This window comes from Stenella coeruleoalba, assembly GCF_951394435.1.
Source record: "Stenella coeruleoalba genome assembly, chromosome: 10".
Taxonomy (NCBI): domain Eukaryota; kingdom Metazoa; phylum Chordata; class Mammalia; order Artiodactyla; family Delphinidae; genus Stenella; species Stenella coeruleoalba.
The window spans coordinates 37,470,264-37,496,285 of record NC_137156.1 but is presented as its reverse complement, the minus strand read 5'-3'; the positions used below and the strand labels follow the sequence as shown (position 1 = coordinate 37,496,285).

The following is a 26,022-nucleotide window of genomic DNA, read 5'->3' as shown; positions in this document are numbered from 1 at the left end:
CTCACAGCTTCTTATATTTTAATATTGCTCCTGAATCCTTGTTAGGAAGTTAACCCAATATACTTACGCCAGCCCCCCACTTGACTGCTAGGAAGCCTTCTCCTGACCAGAGGAAGTGATCAGCAGAGGTGACCCAGCTTGCTCTGCAGCCTCCCTCCTGGCCACACGGACCTGGCATCTGCATACAGTGCAGAGTTTCACAGGGCAAGTCTCCAGCCTCTCGGCCTGTTCACCCTCTCTGACAAACAAGCATTAACCTTGGAGCAACTTGCTCCTTTCACTCTTCAAAGGGATCTGACAGTTCACAGGTTAATGAACAGACAAACTTACTCTTCTGAGTGTCACACAATTCCAGAGGGAATGTAATGTGCCACACACAGTCTTACTGGAATTCAAAAGAAGAATAAGAAAAAAAATAACTAGATTAACTGATAACGCTCTCTCATATTATGAACTATGTGCTCTGAAGGATGGGGCATACTAAACGAACAGATTTCAATGAGGTGATGACAGACTGGGCAAGGTTTTAGTAATATCTTCCCTCCGCTATGTAAAACAACCTTCCACTTAGATGATACAATTTTACGTCTGAGTTAATCGCTGTTCACTAATTCGGTAATTTCCTTACATTTCTCATTATTCCAAGTTAACTGTATAATGTAAACGCCAATTGTAAAAATTCACATAAAAGAGGCTATATTTGGGGGTTTTGTATCGTGGGCTATTTTCCCTCCTGTTTCTTCCAACCTGAATCTCACCGCACTCCCTGTGCACCTCATTTAGCCACCTGTTCCTTGACACGAGCTCATCGCTCATCTTCACAACCGATAGCAATGCTTTCTCCTGGACTGGCTGCTCAGTGTTCCCACATCCACTGCAGGGAGACACCGCTCTTCCTGTGTGGAGAGTCAGGGCAAACTGCGGTGCTCACCAGAGCCCTCTGGGTAAGCAGGAGGTTGGCCCTGATCTGTTCTTTCAAGCCCTCAAGGCAGACAGAAGGTGCTGATTTTACTGGGTTTGGGTGGGTGGATGGGGTTCATTTAAAATAAGTTCTAAATGATCTGGGTAGAACGGACTGTGTGGTTCTTTACTGTAGGCAGTAACAATCTCTCTGGGCGTTCTGGAGCGGAAGGGGTGTGTTAAGCCTGGCACCTTGGCCTGAATCTAATTTTGCCCATTTCCTTATACCCACAGGAACTCAACAAGCATAGCACTTTCAACCGCACATAGTCGTGACAGTCTGAGTGCTGCTGTCTGCAATCGTGGAGGGAGTGGAGGGAATGCGGTTTGGTGGAATTTGATCAGATCATTTTCCTGTTCCCTAGGTCAAATCTCTCAAAGGAGAGATAGCTCTCCTAATACTGTGCAAGGCAGAGGAGCCAGGAAGGGACTAATAGGGCCCTTCCCCACTGGCAGTTCTTAAAGTTAAATAGTTCAGGCTGACCTAAGGGGATGCAGTAATGTCCGTCCCACCCCCCCACCCCCGCCTTTCTTTTCAAAACATTATATGGAACCAGGCTCTCCTAGTTTAGACAACAGTCATTTCCCAAATTTTACCCTGGTGCAAATATCAGGAGTGGGAGAAAATATAGAACCTTCCCCTCCCTTGTCCCCCAGTTACAGAAACTGAAAATAAAAAATTGTACTGGAATACATTTTACAGCCTTAATGATAGTGTTTGTGATAACTAACAAGATAATATGTATGACTGCAGAAGCATTGAGAGATGCCTCCAGATAAAAAGTTCTATATAAATGAAGATAATGTTATCTCTGCTGCATAATCCTGAGGTCAAATTAGCAATTCACCACTGTACATCACACTTCCTGATTAGCCTGTTATATGTAATGCTCACAACAAGTTTAATTATTCTAGTTCTACAATACTTTCTAAGTCTATATAAAATTATAGCCTAATTTACAAAAATGGCATAAAGTCCTTACTCAAATACACATTAAAAAATGGTAACAAAGTCACAAGAAAGAAGCCATGCTCCTTTTCTCCAGCAAGGAATTGTTTAGCATAGGACTCTATCCTTTACTGACGATCTAGATCTAGAAATAGCAAACAGGCTTTAACTAATCCCCCAACTTCAGTGACGGGTAGGGCAGCCTGGAGTTCTCCATTAAGAACACAGGGGCCCTGTCCAGCTCAGGGGAAGGCATGCCCTGATCCATGAGCAACGTCTAGAGGAAGAAGGAGGCAGCACCATCAAGGTACCATCTTTGATCATAAGAAGATTTCCTTAATGGGGCTCACAAGGGAACATGCTGGAGGCAGAAGTTATCACTATCCAAGCTACTGAAAAATCCAAGGGCTGGTGATGGGAGGCAGTCCTCTCTTTCTTTCCTTCTTTTTCTTTGAAAAACAAAACAAAACTTGCTTCTGGGTCACAACACCTAAACAGGAGAAGCAGATGCCACATTTCTCTGTCAAAAAAGATTCTGAATAAGAGGTAAAAACTTAAGCTTTTTTTTCTTTCAACATCATCTCTCCAATGCACACTCAGACTCTGATTTAACCTGATAATAAGGACAGTGGCAGCTAGTGACTTCATCAGTGTGCAGAGAGGGGCGCTGCTGAAAAATATGACAGCTATCCTTTGTTCTCTCTGAGGTCCTCAACAGCAGCTCAGACAGTTGGAAGATAATTAAAACTTAAACAGTGCTGAGAAAGGCAGATATGCAACAGATTGGCCATTTCCTTTTTTTTTTTAAATTTAGTGTCTTTAAAAAAAATGTATTTATTTTATTTATTTATTTTTGGCTGTGTTGGGTCGTTGTTGCTGAGTGCGGTCTTTCTCTAATTGCGGTGAGTGGGGGCTACTCTTCGTTGAGGTGTGCAGACTTCTCATTGCGGTGGCTTCTCTTGTTGCGGTGCGTGGGCTCTAGGTGCACGGGCTTCAGTAGTTGTGGTTCGCGGCCTCTACAGCGCAGGCTCAGTAGCTGTGGCGCATGGGCTTAGTTGCTCCGCGGCATGTGGAATCTTCCCAGACCAGGGCTCGAGCCCGTGTCCCCTGCATTGGCAGGTGGATTCTTAACCACTGCACCACCAGGGAAGCCCCAGATTGGCCATTTCTGATGAGGATCAATGCTGTTCACATGAGCCCTGGTGTAACAGTCTGTTTCCAATATTCTCCTCCCTTCCCTGTGTTAGCTGTCTTCTAGTCACTGACAAAGACTGGAGCCTCAACACAGTTCAGAACAGGATGTTTCAATGCAGCAGTTTCTAGGAGCTATAATATTGTGGGTGAAAAGAGATTCTTCTTTAAAAAAAATGAAACCTAAACCTTCCAAGGATAGCACTCTGAAATTGAAAGGCACTATAGAGTTTTGAAGTACTTGCTTTAGAGTCTAACTGGACCAGGTGTGTAGCCCAGCCCCATCACTTAATTAGCTGTGTTACTTCGGGGAAAAAAATGTTTTAAACCTTTCTGAACCACAATTTCCTTCTCTATAAAATGTCAGTACACAAGCCTTATATGATATTTAAACAAGATAAATATTTAAAGTGTCTAATGCAGTGCTTGGCAGAATAGAGTATCATTAAATAGAAATGCAAAGAGTAGGCCGCTGGAGGCGGCATTTCTTTTGGACTTGGAGACTGCTGGTTGTCTGGGAGAGCGTTCCTAACTCTGGTTGTTAAAGTGGTGCATCCGCATCCAGGAAGAGGCAGGCCTGAGGATGGACTTCAAGAGCACGGGCAGGGGCTAGTCCTTACCCTTAGGGCCCCACAGTATACGTAGAAAGAAGCTACATTCCGAACGCAGATTACCTGGCTCTATGTTATTTCCTGCTTTAAGCCCCTCGTCTTTAGAAAAGTCTATTTTAAGTGTTCTTGACCTGACTCAGCTCTGCATAAGGAAACAAGGGAAGAATCTTTTGCCCATATTTGGTCCAGCTACCCAGGCCCACAGAAGAGTTTCTTTTTTGTGCTAACTCTGGAAGTTTGGAGTTTTAAGAAAAATAGCACTTCTTACAAACAAACATCATAACACTGTGAACTAGAAAATTTTTGCCTTGGAGATTTCACTGTATTCCCTGCCTGTCCCGGGAAGGTACTACAAATTCCTATTCTTAACCTATCTTTCCATCATTTCTTGTCAGGACGCTACCATATTTCATTTCTAAGTCACATACAATACATCTTTAACAAACTGAATATAGAAAAACAGCAACTTGTACACCCTCACTTTAAACCCCTTGGAACCCTCTAGTCTTGGTATTCTTTAGTCTTTAGCCTACTTGTGGTTACAGTTGATCCTTAACCTTTGCCTCTAGTTATAAGATCATCTAACACTGTACTGAGCAGGTTCTACTACAAGATAAAATTGAATTCAGCAAAAAAATTTTAAATGAGCTCTCAAGGGATCAACTAAAGCCAAAAATCCATCAGAATTTTATTCTTTGGTAAACAAAGTTTTATTCTCAAATTGAACTTCACATTCTTGGGTTAAACAAAGATGCTTGAGAAAACCAGGGTTAGCCTAAGACTGGGATCCTGAACAGCACAAGAAGGGATCCTTAACATTTTGGCTCTTCCTCTGAGGTCTCCATGGAGAACTCTGCAGAGAAAAACTGTTCTTTGCTGTGGCCAGAGGCAGTCACCTGACAAGCTACAGCATTTACTAGGGACTTAGGACCATGTGGGATTTGAATTCACCATTTCCACGATTTCCTATTTGACCTTTCCTTTCAAGGAGATATGAAGAATGTACATAAATAATTCTCTAGCCAAAAAAACTGGAAATGTATGTGGGTTTCCCCAGTATGGTGTTTTCTTTTAGTTCTAGGTACCAAGTTAATGCTCTTAGAATCAAACCACAGACCAGAGGGTGAAGTGACTTCAGGTCTTGTTGCTAAGGCAGCAAGTGGAAAACAGTTTACTGCCAGAATGACAAAAAGTTTCTAGAAAAAGCATGTTGCGACAGAACAGATTTGTTACTCTTAGAAAACCTTCCCTCCCGCTGATCTGTGGAGCTATAGATTCTCTTCTACTGATTTCAGCAAGGGGCCCCAGCAGCATTTGCTTATTTGGGAGAGGAAGAATTATTGAAAGGTTAAACACTCTGCCAGAGTTAGCCTAAGCAGAGGCTACTGTGTCAGAGAACAGTCCTGATGCTGTCTGACCATTACCCCTGCAGAGGGAGCTATCATGTTCCAGCAACTCCACTATTCAACCTGAAGGGCAAACAAAACAAGAAGTCATCTTGTTTTTCAGAGAAAATTGATGCTATACAGAATCAAGTATGCAGAAGGGATAAGATCGGTAAATAATTACTAACACAGCATAACCCAGTGCTACCCAAAATAGAAAGTCATTCCAACATTAGAGAGAAATATTTAAGTATTGTTTTTTATTTGAGGGAAATGTGCATTTTTAACAATAGGCTTTTTTTCCCCACCCCCTGAATATGCAGAACCGAAAACCTACCATAATAATATGCCTTCAATCTATGAAAACATATTTGAAATTAATATCACAAAAGAACTTAATTATAGTATTTATTTATATAAATCATATGAAAATGATATAACCTGTAAATTTATTTAATTCATTTCTATTTTCTGCTTGCACATTTACCATTCAATAGCCTTGTAGGTATACTGAGTAAATGTGCTATTAATCAAGATTTAATAAACATTTACTAGGCACAAGAAATTCTGCTAAGCACTGTGAGGAATGGACAAGAAAGACAGGACATAAACCTTCATCTGGAGAAGTTTATAGTGCAGTTTAGAAGGTAAGACTAAAACCCATCAAACTGTATGATTTTTGACAGGACTGAGCTGAAAGAGTGACCTAGGTTCTAGTCAGAGCTTCACAATGCATTAGGTATAAAATGGGGGCAAGTTCCTTAATCTCTCTCAGTCTCAGGCTCCACATTGGTAGTAGTGGTAAGGAGAAAGACATAAGAGCCTCTGACCTAGTCACAAATGGTAGCCTAACCTTAAAACACCAAATTTAGCAGCATGAAATTTAAAAGTCCTCCCTTCGAACAAAACAAAACATAGCTAAAACAGAAATAATCCCTTTCCTGCCCCGCCCCCACACCCCCAGATGATCACAGTCTTACCCAACAAATATTAACTGAGTATTTACCATGTGTCAGCTACTCCTGCTGGGTGCTGGGATATGGGATTGAACACTACAGATAAAATCTATTCCTCATGGAATTTACATTTCAGGTCAGGAGACAGACAACAACTAAAAAAATCAAATAATTAGCCATTGGTTGGTAGGTGATCTATTTAGCATAGAACTTTATAGACAAACTTGCTAAACTGTAAGGATAAACAGTTATAAAATCTCTCCCTGTAGGAATAAAAGGAGAGTCAAATGGGAAGGCATGACTAGCTATGATTGAGAATACGGATATACCATAAATGAGTCTGCGATATGGACACAGTATACCTATTATACATATTTAGCAGGATATAGGCAAAAATCTAATTAGGTAGGTTTGTTACCGTCTGGAAAGAGGAACTGATTTGAATTTCGTGGGAAGAAATGTCTTATTTTATTTATTTCATGGTTTCGTTTTCTTTTTATCTCCGCTTTTTTTCGGATTGTAATTTTCAAGGGATTATAGAAAGACAAAATGGCAAGTAAAAGATATAAAATAAAAAGTGAATAAGGGAGAGAGGGAGGGAGGGAGGGAAGAAAGGAGAAAGAAAGAAGAGAGACAAAGGGAGGAGCCAGAGGAGGGAGGGGGAGGGGAGGAAAAGATCATGAATATGTATAAACCAATCCCTTCTTCTGTCTGTTATGTGCTATTGTGAACAAATCCCCGTGTGGGAATACTGTTAACCAATTTTATTACTCAATAAAACATCTGAAACCAACACAAAGTATATTTTAAGAAATGGAACTAAATTACCAAAAGTTCAATATTTGCATTTTTTCATTAACTTTTCCCCTAGCCCAAGATACTGGGAGTAGGAGAGAGAATTTCACCAGTTTTATCTTTAAAATGGCTGCATTATCTTTTTCAGTTTATCCAGTAGGCTGTGCATTTCCACGAATGTAGACAAATGAGTCTAATGGAATCGTGCACTAGAGAAAAAGTAGAAGAAAATTAAATTTGTTAGTTTCCCTATGAATCTGTAAGAACTCATTTGGTGACTATGACCTGTAGCCAGCCTGCTTTAGGATCATGATGGGTAAGGGAAGTTTCTCTTTTTTTTTTTTAAAACCTAAGACTATGGTAGAGATATGCCACTTACTATAACTTAAAATTTTAAGGGCTGGAGGAGCCTGTCCTTTTTTTTCCTTTTAGAGTGGAAGATTAAATACAGAAGGAAGAGAGGCAAACAGAAGGAGAAAGAATTTGCCTTTCCCTGAAGAAAAATCTAAGAATCCTTCTAAGAATGTAAACATTTGACACACTGAGAAACAAGACAGGAATTGCATAAGACGGTTGGAATAACAGAAGTGAAAACTGAGTGACAAGTCAAGAGGGTAATAAAGAGAGCATAGGGAGTAAGGAAACCACGAATCTTCATTCCGGACCTCTGAGAAACTAGCACTGGAATTAAAATAAAAGCTACCAGCTTCTGAACACATCCCATGTGCTAGCCCTTGAATGTATTATTTCCTTTCATGGAAAACTCATACCCTACACACTCATACAATCAGGCTGGAGATTTCAAAGCTCAACAGAACACACGTCCCTCAAAGCCTCTGTATTCCTTATGAGCTATGTAAAGAAACCTGTGTTCCAGGCAGTAACAGCTTCTAAAAGAGAACTGAAATATATTTGGAGAAAACAAGTTCAACCCAGAAAAGCTACATACTTGCCATCTACTATACCCAGACTTCTATGCTCACAAAAAATTTCAGGGACCCTCCTTTGCCCTTTGGGAAGTTCTCGACCTTTACCTAGAGAATTGATCAGGGCGAAAAATAAAAAGATCCAGAGATTTACTTAGCACATAATTCAAGTATCAGCATAACTAGGTACAAAGCTACCAACCAGAGGCAGAGTAGTCAAAGTAAACAAAAATAATACTACAGAAAACTTGAGAAGAACACTCACACCAACAGCACAGGGAATGCAAATGATAATAGGAAACAGAAGTATTTTTGTCTTGGGCACCAAAAGTGGTGTGGCTATGTTCTATTTCAGGGTTTGTTAAAGCCAGAAGTGCATGACTGATTTCGCTGTAGAAGCCTGTACACTCCAGCTTCCAAACAGCATGAAGGATTACTAATTTCAGCACTACTGGTATAAGAGATTTTGCTCCTAAAATCTGTCAATGTGTTAGAACTTTAATACAAGCAAAAGAGAAAAGAAAATAGCAAGATGTTCTGAGTGGCACTATTTGGTGACCTACAGAGTCTGCAGCTTATAGTAGGGGCTGAGCAGACATGAGACAGCTTCAAACCCAACAGTCTGCCCAATCATTTTAGAAGACATTTCCCCATACTCATGCCTTTTGTGTTAGGAGTCCTGTGTACTGTGGAAGTTTTGAAGCCTGTCCCAAACCATATTTCTACTGGATTAGCAAGTAGGTTGGGAGGTGGAGTAGTCTGGCAAGGATTTTTGTTTTCCTTCCCCAAAGCTTCTTAACAGCTCAACCATTCATGACCTAGACTTTACTGGTATAGCATTAGTGCTAAGTTAGTGATCAGAAAGAAAATGTCAATCCTTACACTTGTCTGAGAAATTCAAGGAAAGAAAAACTTATGAGAGAAATGCACATAAACTAAAATGTATACTTTGTAAGAGAGGATTTATTTTTTAATAAACAAGAAGATTCTATTATATTACTAGTAGTCACTGCTACTGCTGTGGTGTTTGGAATCCTCATTAAAATAAAACAAAACTGGCTTAACTATTTCTCTTTCTTCTTTTACAAAGAAACTTTTACACATACACAGTTTAAAAAGTCAAATAGCCTATAAGACTTATTATGAAAAATACTCCCCCCATGCTCCATTTCCTTCTCTCCCCAGAGGCAACTGTTCTTACCTGTTTCAATGGATTATTTCAGGATTTATCTCACATCTATAATTATCATGCATTTAGTGCTACTTCTTGATTTTCCAGCTTTAGTCCTTACCTACCAATCTACTACTATGGAAGACAATTTTTTAGCTCTCTCCTCCATATGTACCCTTTTCCTATCCCCCAATTTAGACTGTATTGTAACTTTGGTTGAATCAATACTCAGTGTTTACATCATGATTATGTAGATATTATTCACAACTAATATATGGAGTACTTTCCTTTTCTGCAGTTTTTCTTCCCTACTAAGAGAAAGAGCCTTGATTTTTGGTTGGAAGTAGTTTTCTTTCAGAATTTTGAAGGTCTTATTCTACCGCCTGTCAAGTTTCTAGTTTTGCTATTGAGAAATCATTATGATACCTGACTTGATTTCTCTCTTCCTTTTTCACTATTTTTTTAATTTTAAAAATATGTCCTGTTCTGGAAACATGCAGATTTTTCTCTGCTTCCCTAGTATTATGGAATTTCATGATGCCTTAGTATGGGTCTATTTTCTTCTACTGTGTTGGGCACTCAGAAGGCCTTTGCAATCTGGAAATCCACGTATTGATAATTCAGTTTTGGTAAATGTTCTTGAATTATTGTTATTGACTTCTTCCTTTGGATTTTTTTAACCTCTCTTTATGAAACTCCTCGTTTTGAATATTGGACCTCCTTATCTTTACCTGTATTTTCATACTTCCTCTATCTGTCATTTTTTGGTGATTTTGTTCCACTCTGTGGGAGAGTTCCTCAACTTTATCATCTGTGCTCTCTACCGAGTTTTCCATTTCTGCTTTAATATTTTAAGTTTCCAACTGTATTTCTTATTCTTCAAATGTTCCTTTTTTATGGCTTTTCCTTCTTGGTCTAAGATTGCCATATTTAACCTCTCTGAAGATAGCGATAATTTTTTTTTAAAGTTTTCATCTCCCTGTATAGTTTTCTTTTCCTGTTTGTTTTAGTCTTTATGTTTCATATTAGTTTCCTCAAATGTCTGGTTGTCAAGAAGGTTGTCAGGAAGGAACCTAGACATTTTCCTCAAAAGGAAATTCTGAGAATATAGTTGCCTGAATGGGTCAACTGTCAGGAAAATCTCACTTTCAGATTCTTTAGCTCTTCCCGCTTAGACTGACTGAATTATCTAGAAAGATGTTTCTAATCCTCTGCATGGGAAATATGGGCTTGACTACCAGAGTTTCAGAGTGGTGAAACAGGGTAGGGGTATTCATCTGAATGTGTGGCAGGGGAGGTATTACTGAAAGGTAGGGTCAAAGCATCAGACCACCTAATATTCCTATAGTACAACCTTTCTAACCTATGCGTGGTTTCCCACTTTAGAGACCTTCTGTTTTACCTCTGTTTTATCTTCATCAAAGAATAAATTTCCAAAGTCAGAAAGAGAAAGACAAATACTGTATGATCTCTTTTATAGGTGGAATCTAAAAAAGCCTAACTCATAAAACAGAGTAGAATGGTAGTGGGCAGAGGCTGGGAAGTGAGTGAAATGGGGAGATGTTGGTCAGTTGGTACAAATTTCCAGTTATAAGTTCTGGGGACCTAATGTACAGCAATGGAGACTACAGTTAACCAAACTGTATTATATATTTGAAATATATATTTGAAAGTTGCTACGAGGGTAGATCTTAAATGCTCTCACCATTAGGAAAAGGTACTTCTGGGCTTCCCTGGTGGCGCAGTAGTTGAGAGTCTGCCTGCCGATGCAGGGAACATGGGTTCATGCCCCGGTCCGGGACGATCCCACATGCCGCGGAGCGGCTGGGCCCGTGAGCCATGGCCACTGAGCCTGTGCGTCCGGAGCCTGTGCTCCGCAATGGGAGAGGCCACAACAGTGAGAGGCCCGCGTACCGCAAAAAAAAAAAAAAAAGAAGTACTTCTATGAGGTGACAGAAATGTTAAATAAACCTACTGTGGTGATCATTTCACAATATATGTGTATCAAATCATTAGGTTATAACCTAAATGGGAAAAGAATTTGAAAAAGAATAGATACATGTATATGTATAACTAAGTCACTTAGCTGTACACCTGAAGCTAACACAACATTGTTAATCAACTACACTCCAATATAAAATAAAAAGTTTAAAAAAATCACCATGTTATATATCATCATGTTTAGCTTAAACAATGTTATATGTCAATTATATCTTAATAGATCTGGAAAAAAATAATACATTTCCAGTTTTCTATCAGAGTGGGGAAGAAGCAGTCAAAGTTCTATGAAGTGGGGAAGAGAAGCTAGAGCTCTTAATTGTTTCATAAGTACATAGTTAACCAGTCTTCTCATTTTAGCCCCTTCCTACCCATCTCCTTCATCACAGCTTCAAAGGTGCCTGGTGCCCCTAACTCCTAAGTCTTCGAGGATTTAGTGGCTTAGGATTCAGTTTTCCTGAGCCTGTTAAATCATTTACCAATTGTTCATCTGCATGTTTTTAATCTCCTCTTCCCATTTTCTTCATCCTTATAGATTAACATCTTAAAAATTCCTTTACTGTCATTTCAGTAGGATCTTGTTCTGAAGCATGTGAGAATCAATGTGTGTTCATTCTGCCATCATTACCTGAAAGCTTAACTATTTTTCACAAAAGTATGTCCATGCCTGTGATTAGTCCTACAAGGATAAAGGTTCAAACAAGGATCTTTGCCGGACTTACTGAGTCTGAGACCTTGGATCTTCCAAGCTGCTGTGGCCACAAGGGGACATCTCTAAATTTGTCTGGTACTTAGGACAATAATACAGGGGATAATAACCATTCTTCTTCATCTCCTTCCCTGTCTTCAGCCTGAGGGCTACAACTCTTTTTTCTTTCTAGTCTTGAAATAACATTTTCCCCTTGTTGCTGCTCCTCCATCCCCTTCCTTGTCCCATTCCTTCTACCACATCGTCATATGGTTGTCTCAGATTATTTAGCTATTTTATCTTTTGGACTTGTTTTTCACTAATTAAATGTCCAAACAGGGATACGTCTAGACAGTCCCATAAATTATCACCATTCTGCAGAAAGATTCAAATAATTGAGTGATTTTGTTAGCCACAGTCTCCCTCTCTCTGAAAGAAAGGGGGAGGGTGTTAATTCCCACTAAGTTAAAATAAAATAATTTAGCTCAACCTCACACTGAAACAGCTGCACAGACAGCATTGGTTGCTCTGTTTACCTTAATAACTGTGGAAAAACACCGTCTCCTCCCCCTTCCCACTCTCTCCAGAACAATCACCATGCTCCACATGCAGATGGGGTGATTTAGACTCTCTGGAGCAGAGACAGGCTTGTCTGGTGTTCTTCCTGCACATTCGTGCTGCAGCCTTCCTCTGCTGCTGTCACACGACCCAGTTGGTTCAGATAACAGCTGCTGCAGGGGACCTGATGGATTCAGCTGTGGGTCGCCTGGAGGCTTCCCTAATGCCCCAGCCCAGCCAGCTGCATCTAAGCAGAGCCATGGGAAGCAAGTGCCAAAGTAAGAGAAACTATATACTGCACATCCTCTTTAATCCTTGGAGTTACTGCAGCAGCAGCAAAGAGAGAGGGGGAGGAAGAACAAAGAAATACCTCGCAGTGGTGGGGAGCAGGGCGGCCAAGGATTCTAAATCAGACAACTGGAGTGCAAGGTGCAGGTGGAATAAGAGGAACGCTTTCAAAAAGGGTCCATTTGGGTTTCCCTGGTGGCACAGTGGTTGGGAGTCCGCCTGCTGATGCAGGGGACACGGGTTCGTGCCCTGGTCCGGGAAGATCCCACATGCCGCGGAGCAGCTAGGCCCGTGAGCCATGGCCGCTGAGCCTGAGTGTCTGGAGCCTGTGCTCCACAACGGGAGAGGCCACAACAGTGAGCGGCCCACGTACCGCAAAAAAAAAAAAAAAAAAAAAAAAGGTCCATTCAATTTTATTGCTTACTCCAGGGAGTCCAAGAAAATTCTCAAGTTTTTGGTTTGTTTTCATTCAGTGAGTCAGGATTTAAAGATAATAGGAAGTAATTTCCAACTGATTGTGAACTTTTTGTTAAGCTAAGGAAAGTTAAGTTAGGCACACAGGATGACCAACCATCTATGTTGGCCCAGGACCGTGTTGGTTTTAGTACTGAAAGTCTCACAGCCCAGGAAGCCACTCAGTCTCAGGCAAACCAGGATAGATGTTCACCCTTCACCACCAACAGCTATTTCCCCTTCTGGGGCTCATGTGAAGCTGGGCTGCATTCACATTCTGCTCAGCACCTTCCTTATCTTCCAGGGCCGCTCCTGCCACACAAATGCTCTCCAGCCTCTATCACGCACAGTCAAACAGACAAGGGCAGGAAAAGGCCATTCTGTGTTTGACTCTCAGTGGAAAAGGGAACCGTGTCATTCAGAGTCCTCCCAGCTTCCTTTCTGGAGTCCCATCAGAAGCACAAGCCTTCTAGCCCACACAGGTGGACCAAAACCATCATGGCAGAAACTGAAAACACGGCTCATCTCAGTGCCTGGAGAAACAGTGCATCCCTCAGTAACTTGAAAATGCTGAACTCCAAAAAGAAGGAAGTCAAGGAAAACTCACTTACACAGAGCTGATAATTCAGTGTATGGATTACTCAGGCTTTCTTCTCTGCTCTCCCCTCCCTCTGGTCCCAGTCATTAGGCCATTTCACTGCTCATTAGCAGGGAGGAGGAAAAAGGAAAGGAGGGGGAAAGTTGAACTAGCCGATTTTTCTATTTATGAGGGAGGGCATTCAAACTATTGGCTCCAGAGGTTCTTTGGTGGGGAGAAAGGGTGGGGAATTGGAGGCTGTGGCTCGGTCTGTTGATTTTAATCATTTGGTCTCTCTTAATTCCCAAACAGAACGAATTGTTGCTCCTCTATTTTCACTGAAGGGCTAGCAAAAGTATAAATGTTAGACAAAAAGAAAAAAAAATTACTAGTTAAGCCACACAGGATCCCATCTTTAAAAAAAAAGTCCTTTGTCAAACACCAGAGACAACTGGTAATACTGCCAATTTACAAAATAAATATAATTGGATGATTATATATTATGCTTTAGAAAATTTACAGCCTACATTAAAGAAGTCCCTCAGTTCACATTAAGTGTGAAGTACCAATTTAAGAAAGACACCGGAAAGAGCAATTCAGTTTTGAAACAACTTTTCAAAGCCTCGGTTTCCTTATCCATAAAAGGGAAAGTAACAGTACCTAACTTTGGGGGGCTTAAATGATACATGTATTAAGTGGTTGGTCAGTACTTGACCAGGCACATTCTAAGGGCTCAGTAATTGGTAGCTAGTGAATAGTAGGTACACAAAAATATTAAATGACTATATTTGACATCATTAATTTAGCAATGTTTTTATTGAGGAACTACTATATACTGAATACTGTTAGGCACTAGATATGGAAATAAATATGAATCAGTTAATTCTTAAAAGGCCCACTGTTTTAATGCAGATTGATAATTACAATATATATTAATAAATATTATTTTACAAATACTACAGAAAATAGCATAGTAGCACAAAGGAATGGCATCCAATCCAGACTGGGAAGATTTGAGAAGGCTTCCCAGATGTGATTGCTGAGTACTGAAACATGAGTGGGTGATGCCAGGGAAAAATGTGCGTAGAAGAAAAATCAAGGGAGAAGAGTAGCATGTGCAAAGTGTAGGAATGCAACACCCAGGAAGCCTGGGAGAATTGTGGGCAGGGCAGTGGACTGAGTCTTGACTGCACTTGGCTGGAGCACAAATAAAAATGGAAGCACAGGGCTTAGCTATGAAGAGAAGAACAACAGGATGATGGCTAGAGGGAGACTGTAGAGTCAAGGGAAGGATCCGTTTTATTCATTAGTAAGTGGAAGTTACTTGAGCACATTTAAAGACAGGCTGTAGGGGAAAGAGCTCTGAGTAGAGAGGTAGAGGTTGCTGCTTCCTATCAACCTATGGGTGGAATGGGTTCTGACTTAAGGGTATCCCTTTACCAGTTTTAATGAGACAAGGTCTTCTGGTTACCTGTTCAAATGTTGAGGGGGTCTAAATTCATGGCTCTCAATCCTGGCTGCCCATCAGAATCACCTGGGGAGCTTAAAAAATATATGGATGCCACCCTTAGAGAGTCTAATTTAATTAGAATGAGGCAGAGATTCTAACGTATAGCGAAGGGTGGGAATTAGATGATAGTCTAAATCATAATAAACACCTATAGTCATGCATAAATAAAAACACATACTTCAAGAGCAAAGATTAATTACTTTGGGGTTAATGCTGCTCTGGATTACTGGACTGCTGCTCCACTTCTTCAGTGTGTCTGCACTCATTTTTCTGGCTCCATCACTAGCTACTTCTATCATATGCCCTATGTTTGACTCATGGGCCATTCCTCAATGTACTTCTGGTGTCTGTGCCCTCCTAGTGTGGTTTCTGCTCCTGGGAATAACTTTCTCCCCTTACTCCCTTACTTTTCCTATAAAGCCCAGCTCAAAGGATACATGCTTTATGTAGTCTCCCATGAGTACTGACTTCTCCCAAGAAGCAGTAATTTCTCCCTCATCAGTGCTCACATAACTTCTATTATAGCATGTCTCACATTGTATGATAGTTAAGTGTTTGCTTTTCGGCCTCCCCTACTGAATTCTGATCTTCCTGAAAACAGAGACCTTTTCTTGTTCATTTTCCTTTTCAAAGCACCCAGTACAGTGCCCAGGAGAATGCAATGAGTATCCTCAAATGCTTGCTAAATGAATGAATCAATGTGGATAAACAAAAGGTAATAATTATAAGAACTGCACTTAAGAATACAAGAATCTTAAAAGACTGTTAAAGTTCATCAAAGCAAATAATATTTATGTGAAATTACTTCTTAGAGGAGTATAGTTACTCCTAAAGAGCAAAGGACAAAGGATATTCCAGGGGTGTTATACAGCATATGAAACTAGATGCTTATGTTTTGGTATATATAAACCTCAATTAAACAGTATTTTTTTTTTAACTTCCCTTTATAAGGTAGCCAAATGCTGGTGGGACAGTGCACAGCTGCAGGAATGAGGTGGCAGGATTTGATGAGTATAGCAGAAGAAAGGAAAAACACTAGTAAGGTTTCTAAGTGACAACCGTCAGCAGGTTGGAGAATTGCTTATAAATACAACAGAATTAAATAACGACGGTATGATGACATAGTTGCGCAAATATCATCACAGAGGAGAGACAAAAATTCCTCTGTAGAAAGATGATGATATTGAAGTCCAGCTTTCACTCATGGGAGTGTCAGCAATAGGAGAGAGTGGCCCGGAAATGACAGAACTGAATGATTTAAGAGAAGATAAAGGTAAAATTTAAATCAAAACTATCCTGCTTATTTCTATGAGAAAGCGTATACTGCTTACCTCTATAAGATTCATCAACATTTTTTTTTTTTTTTTTTTTTGCAGTATGCGGGCCTCTCACTGTTGTGGCCTCTCCCGTCGCGGAGCACAGGCTCCGGACGCGCAGGCTCAGCGGCCATGGCTCACGGGCCCAGCCGCTCCGTGGCATGTGGGATCTTCCCGGACCGGGGCATGAACCCGTGTCCCCTGCATCGGCAGGCGGACTCTCAACCACTGCGCCACCAGGGAAGCCCTCAACATCTATTTTTTAAAAAGTTACTCTAACTCTGAAAAGTCTACATGTAATAATCCCCAATTCTGTTGTCATGATTATGCTTATGATGAATACTCTGGGCAAATATAACTGGAAAAAACAGAAAGGGAGAAGATAAAATTATTTATGTAATCAGAGAAGAACAAAGAGAAGAATATAAAATGGCTTGAGAGTTATATTACTAGGAGTAATGGGAAGATATTAAGAAAATGGAAAAATTGGGTTGCATATCAGACATTCTCTCAGCATGATTTTTACTGCAGTGTGAAAGGATCTTTTGGAATAATAATGCTAATTTTCAATGCCCTCTTAATAAAATGCTCAGGTTGCTATAGCATATTAGGCAGCAATTAAAGCCATGTGAGCTCTGCCACCCCTTTCTCAGGTCTGCTGAAGCATGGCTGTCGCAGGGAGTAAATAAGGCCTTGTGAATCCTGGGCACTCTGGGGTTACACTGGCCAGGTAAAAGATGGAAGGCCCATCACTCAAATCATTTAAAATTGGATGCAACATTAGAGAAAATGCAATGGAGCTGAGTGGGATCAACTAGAGAATCTAATGTAGCATTTAAAAAAAAAATCACATTCATTGGTGCCAAGGGACATTTGGAGGACACTGTGTTTAAATTCTGGACTCGATTTGCAGGAATGAGTGTCAACTGTCCTTGATCTTGCAGCTGACTCTACACACAGGAACTCCCACCTAAAAGTATTAAGAAAAGCACTGACAACCTGACAGGGAACAGTTTACATCTGCAGCTCACAAAATGACTTCCTTTTCTTCCTTCTTTGGTTCAGTGATGATGATGTCATCATGCATCTGTGGTTTGTTATTTTTATATGGACACAAAAGCAGACAGAAAATATATTAAAGCGATGTGTAATTTTCCATGCAAATGCTTTAAGACTAACAAGAGTTGTGCTTTATGATTAAGTGGAAATTGGTTATTTGCTTTAAATATTTATAATAAAATATTTAGATTTAACATTTAAGTGGTTCATTCCACAAGATAAAAACACTTTGCAGTATTCCTTGGCTGACCTTGGCAGCTCATGTGATATGGCACATATGTTATCTTAGCTGTGGAAGGATTTTATGTCATAAACCACATCCACGAATAGCAGTCAAAATGGTTTTGTGCCTAGTTCTGCTACCAAACCCAGGTAACCTAGTGCAAATCCTTTAACCTTACCTTTTTTTTTTTTTTTTTCCCAGCTCTCTTAACAGGATAAAATAAAAATATTGACATACCACAGACTGGAGAAAAAGTAAGCCAAATAGGTTAGTGAGTAAGACAAGGTCCTGTGGATCTTGAGAGGTGATGAATTCTCTCTGTTCTATGACTTCTCCCAGAGATTCCTCAGAATCATTCAGTAAGGTACCAGTTTCGTGTAAATGAATCAAGAGCTAGGAAAACAAAATCCTATGATAACAGAAATTGAGGGAGACTGAGCAGCCCAGCCTCTAAAGGTGTTTTTAGGACTGCTAAAGTATAACACTTATAACATCAAGGCTAATGTTAAGTGGCTCATAATACTAACATTATAATAATTATGGCAAGGAAAAAAAGCAAGCAGTTAACATTTATTGAGCACTGGTCTATGCCAGGCACTATACTAAGCATTTAACCCATTTTAATTCGTCAAATCTTCATGACTTATGAAGTAGGCTCTACCACCATCCCCATTTTAGAGATGAGTAAACTGAGGCACAATCATAGTGTTTAAGTATTTAAGTAACTTGCTCAAGCTCACAAGCTAGGAAGTCAAGGGCTATGCTTTGAGCCAGGCTAAGTACAAAGGCTATGTTTCAGTACATTATATAACTGCTTGGCCAGCCCAGGACAGCGATGGCTGCTGAGCCATAGGTTCCCCACCTCCTTTTTTTAACTTAAACTTGCATTTGTCCATAAGTCGCAGGCCATAGACCTGGGGGTTAATGTGCACAGCTACGAGAACTGAACAAAAACAAGTAGTAAATATCTGACACACTTACAACCATGCCATCCATACTAACAGGAGTAACAGGCTACTACAACGGATGAGCCAATCCCTGAAGGCCAAGTCAATGCGTAAGTACAATTTTTGTGTCCTACTTAATGAATAACCTGCAGATAAATTATTTTTAAAAATTTCTGCTTTTAAAAAAATGGAAGGAAAGACTGCTTACAAATTAGAAAACTGTTGGTTTCCAGAAACAAGGTTCAGAAGAAACAACAGAAAAGAGATTTTCGTCTCCATGTTAACTGCATACCTCTCACTCAAAAGGAAGAGGTTAGGTTGAACTGTGGTTTTCATTTCTGCTGCCGTAAGGCATCTGGTTCTCTAGTGCTTAAGGATGAGAAAGATGCCAACTTTAGTTCTTCATAGTTAGGACCTGCTTCATAAGTGGATAGGCTTGATTTACCAAAATGTAAAAAACTTACAAATTAAATATTTTCTAAAACCCCACTGAATCTGATTTTTCACTTGTCAAGAAGAGGCTCACAATTTAAATTTGCAAAACAAGCGTCCCCTTTCCTTGCCTCCACCATGGCAATAAGTGTCTGCTTAGAATGATATGCAGGCATTGCTCGACAGTTTCCTCCAGCTTCTTTTCAAGGAAAATCTTTTCCTATCTACAGATTAATCCTGACAGCTATTGGGAGTCACCAAGGAACCACTCCATTTCCCCAGCACTGCGGGTGCCAATCAGCTGACACAAAAAGCAGGGTCTGAAAAGGAAAGCTGTCCCCAAAGCACATCGTACAAAGCATGTATATGCTGTACACTTCATTACATGGCAGAACTGAAGAGTATACATTCAGGCCTGGCTTCTGAATTATTGGTTTATGAATTTAAACCAGAAGATGTAATTAAAATTGAGTATTTGGAGGTTGCTAAACATCAAAATATTCCTAAATAGTTTTAAGCACACAACTGTGATTGATTCTACAAAAAAAAAGTAGAAAAGAATGATAAATGTAATGGTGATCTATCTTATGGGGCTTTTTGAAAGAATAGGGAAAAAAAAAAACTTTCAGCTTTATAACCATTCACTAGGAATGGAAAGAAGAATGATCTTTCCCTCCAGTGATATATGCTCAGTTTCTTCTAATATTCCCATACTGTTGCTATTGCAATTATGCTGCATTTGGTCCTTGGTTAGGTTAGCACACGTGGCATGCTCTCAATGTCTTGACTGTGGAGACCTGATGATAGCTCCATTTTCAGTAATAAGGCTTCAAGATGAACACAACAGGTTCACAGGGCCAAGTTGTTTTCTTGAGGTGCACAAAGCAGAAGTTACCCTATGAATACCTTCACCCACGGATGTTTAAAAATGTGAACACTTTAGAACAAGAGTTAATGCAGACAAACGATTTCTGACTTGAACCACAGTGGCTAGAAAACTGCTGATCTTGCTTCCCCCTTCCAAAACTTGCTGCTCTCAGCTCTGGCCCCAAGGGTGGCCAATAATTCACATTAAAATAAAAGAATGGAAAGATTAGTGAAATCTGGTTAATTTGACCATCTTTTTTCATAAGCAACTCATAAAAGAATTAAGATTAGAAATGTACATAATACATTACACGCAAAGTGGCAACCTCTTGAGACATTATAGTGCCTCAGGTTTTCTTGAAAAGAAGGGACTCAGAACGTGATTTCTGGCATTACACTGCAGCAGTGTCTCACCTCTGAAATGAACCGCCGCTTTTACTTTTTTGGGGGAAGACAAAGAGGGTACTAGGTCCTGTTTGAATTCTGTAAAGCTACTCACCATTGAGATCTGGTGTCATGTGCACAATGAAGGCTCAACAGATAGACATTCAGTGGAGGAAATTATTAACTATAGAAGAAGAGGTAGAGAAAAGGCCCAAGGGAGAATAATTCTTGGAAGCTTCTAGCAACCCCAGATCACAAATGGTGCTTTCTTTCTCAGTCAGCAGACAGGGTAAGTAGACACATCTATTAATGTAAAAGATTGGTTTTAAAATGTGCTTCTAACTCTAGATATTCATAACAGCTGTTATGTACATCATCTTGAAGGAGTGTTGCAGCAGAAATGACAAAAAAGACCCATTTCTGAAAAACGCAATGTTTTTCTTTTATTCCCTGTACGCTTAGTAAACTTAGCTCAGTGTAATATAACTTTTCAGAAGGTATATACTGGATATATGTGTGGTCGTGGTGATGGCGATGCAATAACAGAAAGGAGGAAGAGGTGGTACAGCAATAATGCTGTCAGCAATAAAGACAATAGATTCTTTTTGTCCTCAGCTTTTAGAGTAAAAAAGATGAGAACCCACTGCTCCTCTCAGTCCACACCACTGTTTCGCACCCTTTCATCCATTATCACCTCCCTAAGGAGCCCTTTAAGACATTTTCTTTCTTATCACCCCTATAAATTTTAATAACCCAGACATACTGTGTACGTTTATGTACTGTATGTATATCTGCACTTTACACATAAAAAGAGTAAGATTTTTTTGCCCCCTAAGAACCAGTTTTTGCCCTCTTGGGAGAAAATACTGCCCCCTTCCAGAATGTATGCTCTATACCAAAGCTCCTTAACCATTTTATGATTCATGGACCCCTTTGAGAATCTGATAAAAGCTGTGGACCCTTTCCTGATTCCCATCACCAGAACATATGTACAAAATTTTATACTTAATCAGAGCATTCATTAGAAAGAAACTCTGGAACCTATTAATGGACCCTAGCCTGAGCATTCCTTCTCTGCATGCTCTCCTGGGGTGACTGCATATATTCTCAACCTTCCCTTGAGCACTGATCTTCAGGTTTCAGACTCAGATGCAAGAAGTATCTATTTAGGTGTTCCACAGATACTTCAAACTCAACTGTCCAATTCTGAATTCATCGTCTTCTACTCAGGCCTGCTTCTAGATTCCAACTCAGTTCATGCCCCACCCTATCTTCCCAGTTTCCCAGGTAGAAATTAGGACTGTCTTTGATTCCTTTCTCCTCCCTTCACAGCCATTCAATCAGCAAGTCTTGCCCACTCTACCTCCTTAATATTCCTCAAACTTGTCCCTTCCTTTCACCATTGCGCCCTAGTTCAGGCCCTTATCTCCCACCTGAGATACTCAAATGATGTCTTTGCCTCTATTCTTGCCCTTCTCCATCCAACACATTCTTCAAACTTCTGCCCAAGTAAGCTTCTGAAAATACAAAATCTGTCAGTTTCTGCTTAAAATCCTTCAATGACCAACTCCCTGGGGGGATAAAAGGCAGACAAACAAATACACCCATGGCCTTCAAGATAAATTCCTAGATTCTCAGCAGAGTCTCCAAACCACTTGCTCCTCAAGTTTCCTTTCCCTGCCATTCCCACTCCCCACTTGATCCTCAGACTAGGATTGATTGGATGCATTTCACTCAGCATACTGTGCTGCTTCTCATTCTTGCCGTTTCCTCTGCCTGAAACATCTTCAGTATCTTCGGAAGTAACTGCTCTAAAAATGTGAATATTGTAATACTCACAGAAGAAGAGAGGCAGGTAAGGGAAGAGGGATAACAAAAAATATCTTAGGCAAAATTGGAACTTTCCCCCCAGTGCCCTTCTGGCGCTGAACTACCCTGTCCTCTTGTCCATATGCCACCTGAGAAGTTGAGCCAATCAGAGTCTATCTCCAGGAATTTGGAATTAAGAATCACTGTTTCAGCTAGTTGGTTGGTATTTCTTGAAATGGTAACTAATATAAATCTAAAACGAAGGCAACCATGTTTGGCTACATATTCTCACTGAAGAAGAGAAAGTCTATAGACAGAAGCAGTGGTGAGACAGGGGACTGTACACCCCTGGAAGGACAACAAAAATAACACCAGCTCATGACCAGTTTCCAGTCCCTATTTTGGTCTCTAGTGAGGCCTGACCACATTTCTTTCCTTGGTTCCATCAGCTACCCCCCAGTATCCTGGTCGTAAATTCCCAGTCTGTTTCAGCCAGTCTGAGTAGATTTCTATTCCTTGCAATCTAAGTGACTTGATTATGTCATTGTTAGTAGAGAACTGACACCCAGTATGGAATCCAGGTTACCTTCTTTTGTTTCATAGCCAGTACTACTCACTCATCCTGCATCTTTGAATATAATATATTACTTTCTGTGTAAATTGGAGGGCAATCATATTAAAAATCATAAATGTACCTCATTTAAATAAACTATCCAAGCTTCAATGCTCCAAAAAACATTAAACAGAACTGAAAACAAATGAATCTTTGCTTTGGGCTTTGAGGCTTATGAATTAAATCAGCTATTAATCAGACTTGGAAAAACTCTGGCTTTTTTCCCATAGTCATTACTGTAAAATTATTTTAAAGAATCAATAGAACTCACTAACCTACATGACTTTCTGGTACTTTCACTCACTAGTTTACTCCAGAACTTATTGCTAATTACTGTAGATCTAAGAGAATCCACACATAAGTGACAAAAGACATAAATTATTTACAGGGCTATTCATCTGCAATGGACATCCCATCAGATTCAACCTTGTAAGTGTCACAGGACCAGTTATTTTTAAATCAGATTGTATTTTATAGGAAATAATAAAGATGCTATAGCAGCACAATAAATTCACATGAATAGCAGATCTGCATTTCATTGCAACAAATGTCTCTACTCTATTAAACAAGTACTGAAATATGCCCTTAACATGCCATAGAGTCAAGGGTTTCCCCTGAGATGTTCTGCAGACTTGCAGGTGTCTGAGGCTAAGGGCCTGGTGGGACATTTTTTAAATGCCCCCATGCCCAAGTTCCTATATAGAGAATGAGATGCTCATGGATCTGAAAGGACCTTGCTCCTAGCATTTATTTTTCTCATCTGAAATATTTTTTCTTCTCTGCTGTGCCCCATTTTGTCTCTGCAAAAGAACCATGTTTATCATCCAGGACTCATCACATTGCTCTTGCTGACTAAGTGGTCAGCAAAAAAACAAGTTGATGAGTCTAGGATGTGAGTACTTGGCAGCCCCCCACTGCTTTAATGGATCTCAGCAGTATTAGTTTACTGAAAGGTGATCTAGTCCACCTGGGACAATTTACCACTCCGTATATTGTGCACAGATGAGACCTTTTATTTTGCTAGAGTTTAACTTTGGCTTTCTTTCCAAAAGACAGAAAAATTTAAACTCTGAAAGTATTCCAACAATCAGGCAGCAATGAATAAAATGAGCCCAGTGTGATTGTGATGCATGCTAAGACCACTCAGGATCACCAGATGATCACTGGCCAGGAGGACGAGGGGAGACTGTAGGCCCTCCTTCCCAGGATCTCACCCAGCACATGTCAGACAGGTTCGTTCTGCCCAGGGATGTTTGTGAGACACAAACCGGTGCAGAAACACAGGGTGCATGAGATGGATGACTTCTCAAGGTCACTGCCATTGCCATGATTCATTAATGTTGGATAGGCTGCTGCTGTGACCTGTATGTTTTCCTAGAGCAATAGACTCTACTGTCCACCTTCTGTAAATAATAAACCTCTCAGCTTCCCAATCTTTCTGTAATCTGCACACCAGCACATTGAAAATAATGTAAACAAGATGAGCTCACAAAATAAGGCATGCATCCACAGTGAATCCCATAAGTATGATGTGGGCTGATGTTCTTCCATGTCTCCAAACTGTTATTATCAGTATCTAACCTGCAATTACAATTGGGAAAATTAATAAAATTTAAAAATCCTTGTACCCTTTTACGGCCTTAATGTCTATTTCTAATTTTTATGAAACTGAAGGGGAGATCTGTATATAGTTTTAGACAACCCAAATAAAACAGAAGACAATTTTATCCACAGACTAACAACAACAACAACATCACACCACCTCAATGTGAAAGAAGTAGGTTCAATTAGATGTCCTTCCCCTGAGAATCCCACAGGAAAACCCAATGCACACAACTCAGCATCTCCTGGGCCATCAGTCACATGTGTCAACAATGAGACAAGCGTCTTTTGGGCCTTGAGTGACAGAATCTTTAGCCATATCTTCGGCTCACTCATAACCCCAAATCTAAAGTGATTAAAATTTAAATATCACCAAAATCCCTGGGAAATTATATCTTTGTAAGAACTGCCAGTTTATTCTATTCCCACGTGGAGTCACACTCATTATTAAAAGACACTGAGCCTAATCACAGTATAATGAGGTATACTAATTTGTCAGGCTATTTCCTCAGGCTATCTCTGCAGTGGAGAGCTGGGGTTTTAGTGGGGTGGTGTGGACTGACATAATCCATTTTCTAAAAATCATACATAGGCTACAGCAGCTAGAAGAAAAGCCTGCTCCATCAATCTACAGATTCTTCAAGAAAAAAAAACACCAAACACTTTATGAAGCAGAACAGGATAAAACCCCTTTTTATCCATATTTTCAGGAAAAACAGATTTATCATTTTGTTTCTTTTCTTTTTTTTTAGGGGATATGTTCTTGGCACTCTCAGAATTGAGATCATGGCCCCCCCATCTGGTGCTAGAAAGTCCTAGAAAGGCTACTCAGAGTCCCTGGCTTTTTCCACTGTACCCTCCACTCAGGCCACAGGAGCCTCTTTCCAGTCTTCCTTCCAACAATCTTCCCAAACCTGACATGATTTCTACCACTTTTTACCTGTGATACATCCAAATGCCTTGCCCTATAGCCAAAAGCATCTTATTCTTGCCATAAAACAAATACAGAAAAGGTCTGTCAGATTCTATGAAAACTCTAAGCTGGGCTTCCTTCTCTGTTTCTTTCTCCCTGTTTTTCTCCACCACCCCCTCTGAGTTTCTCTGTATGCCTTGCATTCATGCATATGTGTGCATTTCTTTATCTTTGGGCGAGGGGTAGAATTAGGTCCTTCAATAAGCTTTCTGAGCTTAAGGGTCACTGACTATCTGTGTGGAGACCATCACTTGACAAGGACCATGGTGTTGGTCCTTGCTGGCTACACTCCTCAGGAAGCTAAACAGCCACAAGAGATCAAGAGTAAAGTACGTCATTCTGCTGTTTCCAGAAATTCCCTGGACACCAATGAAAATAATCTACAAATTGGAAAACTTCCTGATTAAACTTTGCACATTAATAGGTTTTAAGTTCACTGAATAGAGGAATCATGATTAAATCATCTTTGTAGTTCCCACATTTCCCACATTAGTACATTACTTAAATACCCAATTTGTGTTGAAGGAAACTTATTGTGATTGTTTCTTTTTTAATGAGACCATAAAATATGTACTTCAGGAGAGGATTCTGCTATATTTAGTGTTGGACAGTACATACAAACTTGTTAATACTGGTTTAACAATCAGGCCTAGAAGCTAATATTAAATATCAAAACTGGAAAAGAAATATATAGATATTAAAGTAACACTTGCTTCTTCTTGGTTCAACGTTCAGCATCTTTCTGAAAAAATAAGCTTTTTAAATATCAACATAAGGGCCA

The 26,022-nt window shown here is 40.0% G+C and overlaps 1 protein-coding gene across 6 annotated transcripts in view; it reads right to left on the bottom strand.

Moving 5' to 3' along the window:
* Positions 1 to 26,022, bottom strand: part of BTBD9 (BTB domain containing 9) — a 412,514-nt gene that overhangs the window by 144,472 nt on the left and 242,020 nt on the right. The window lies entirely within an intron of this gene.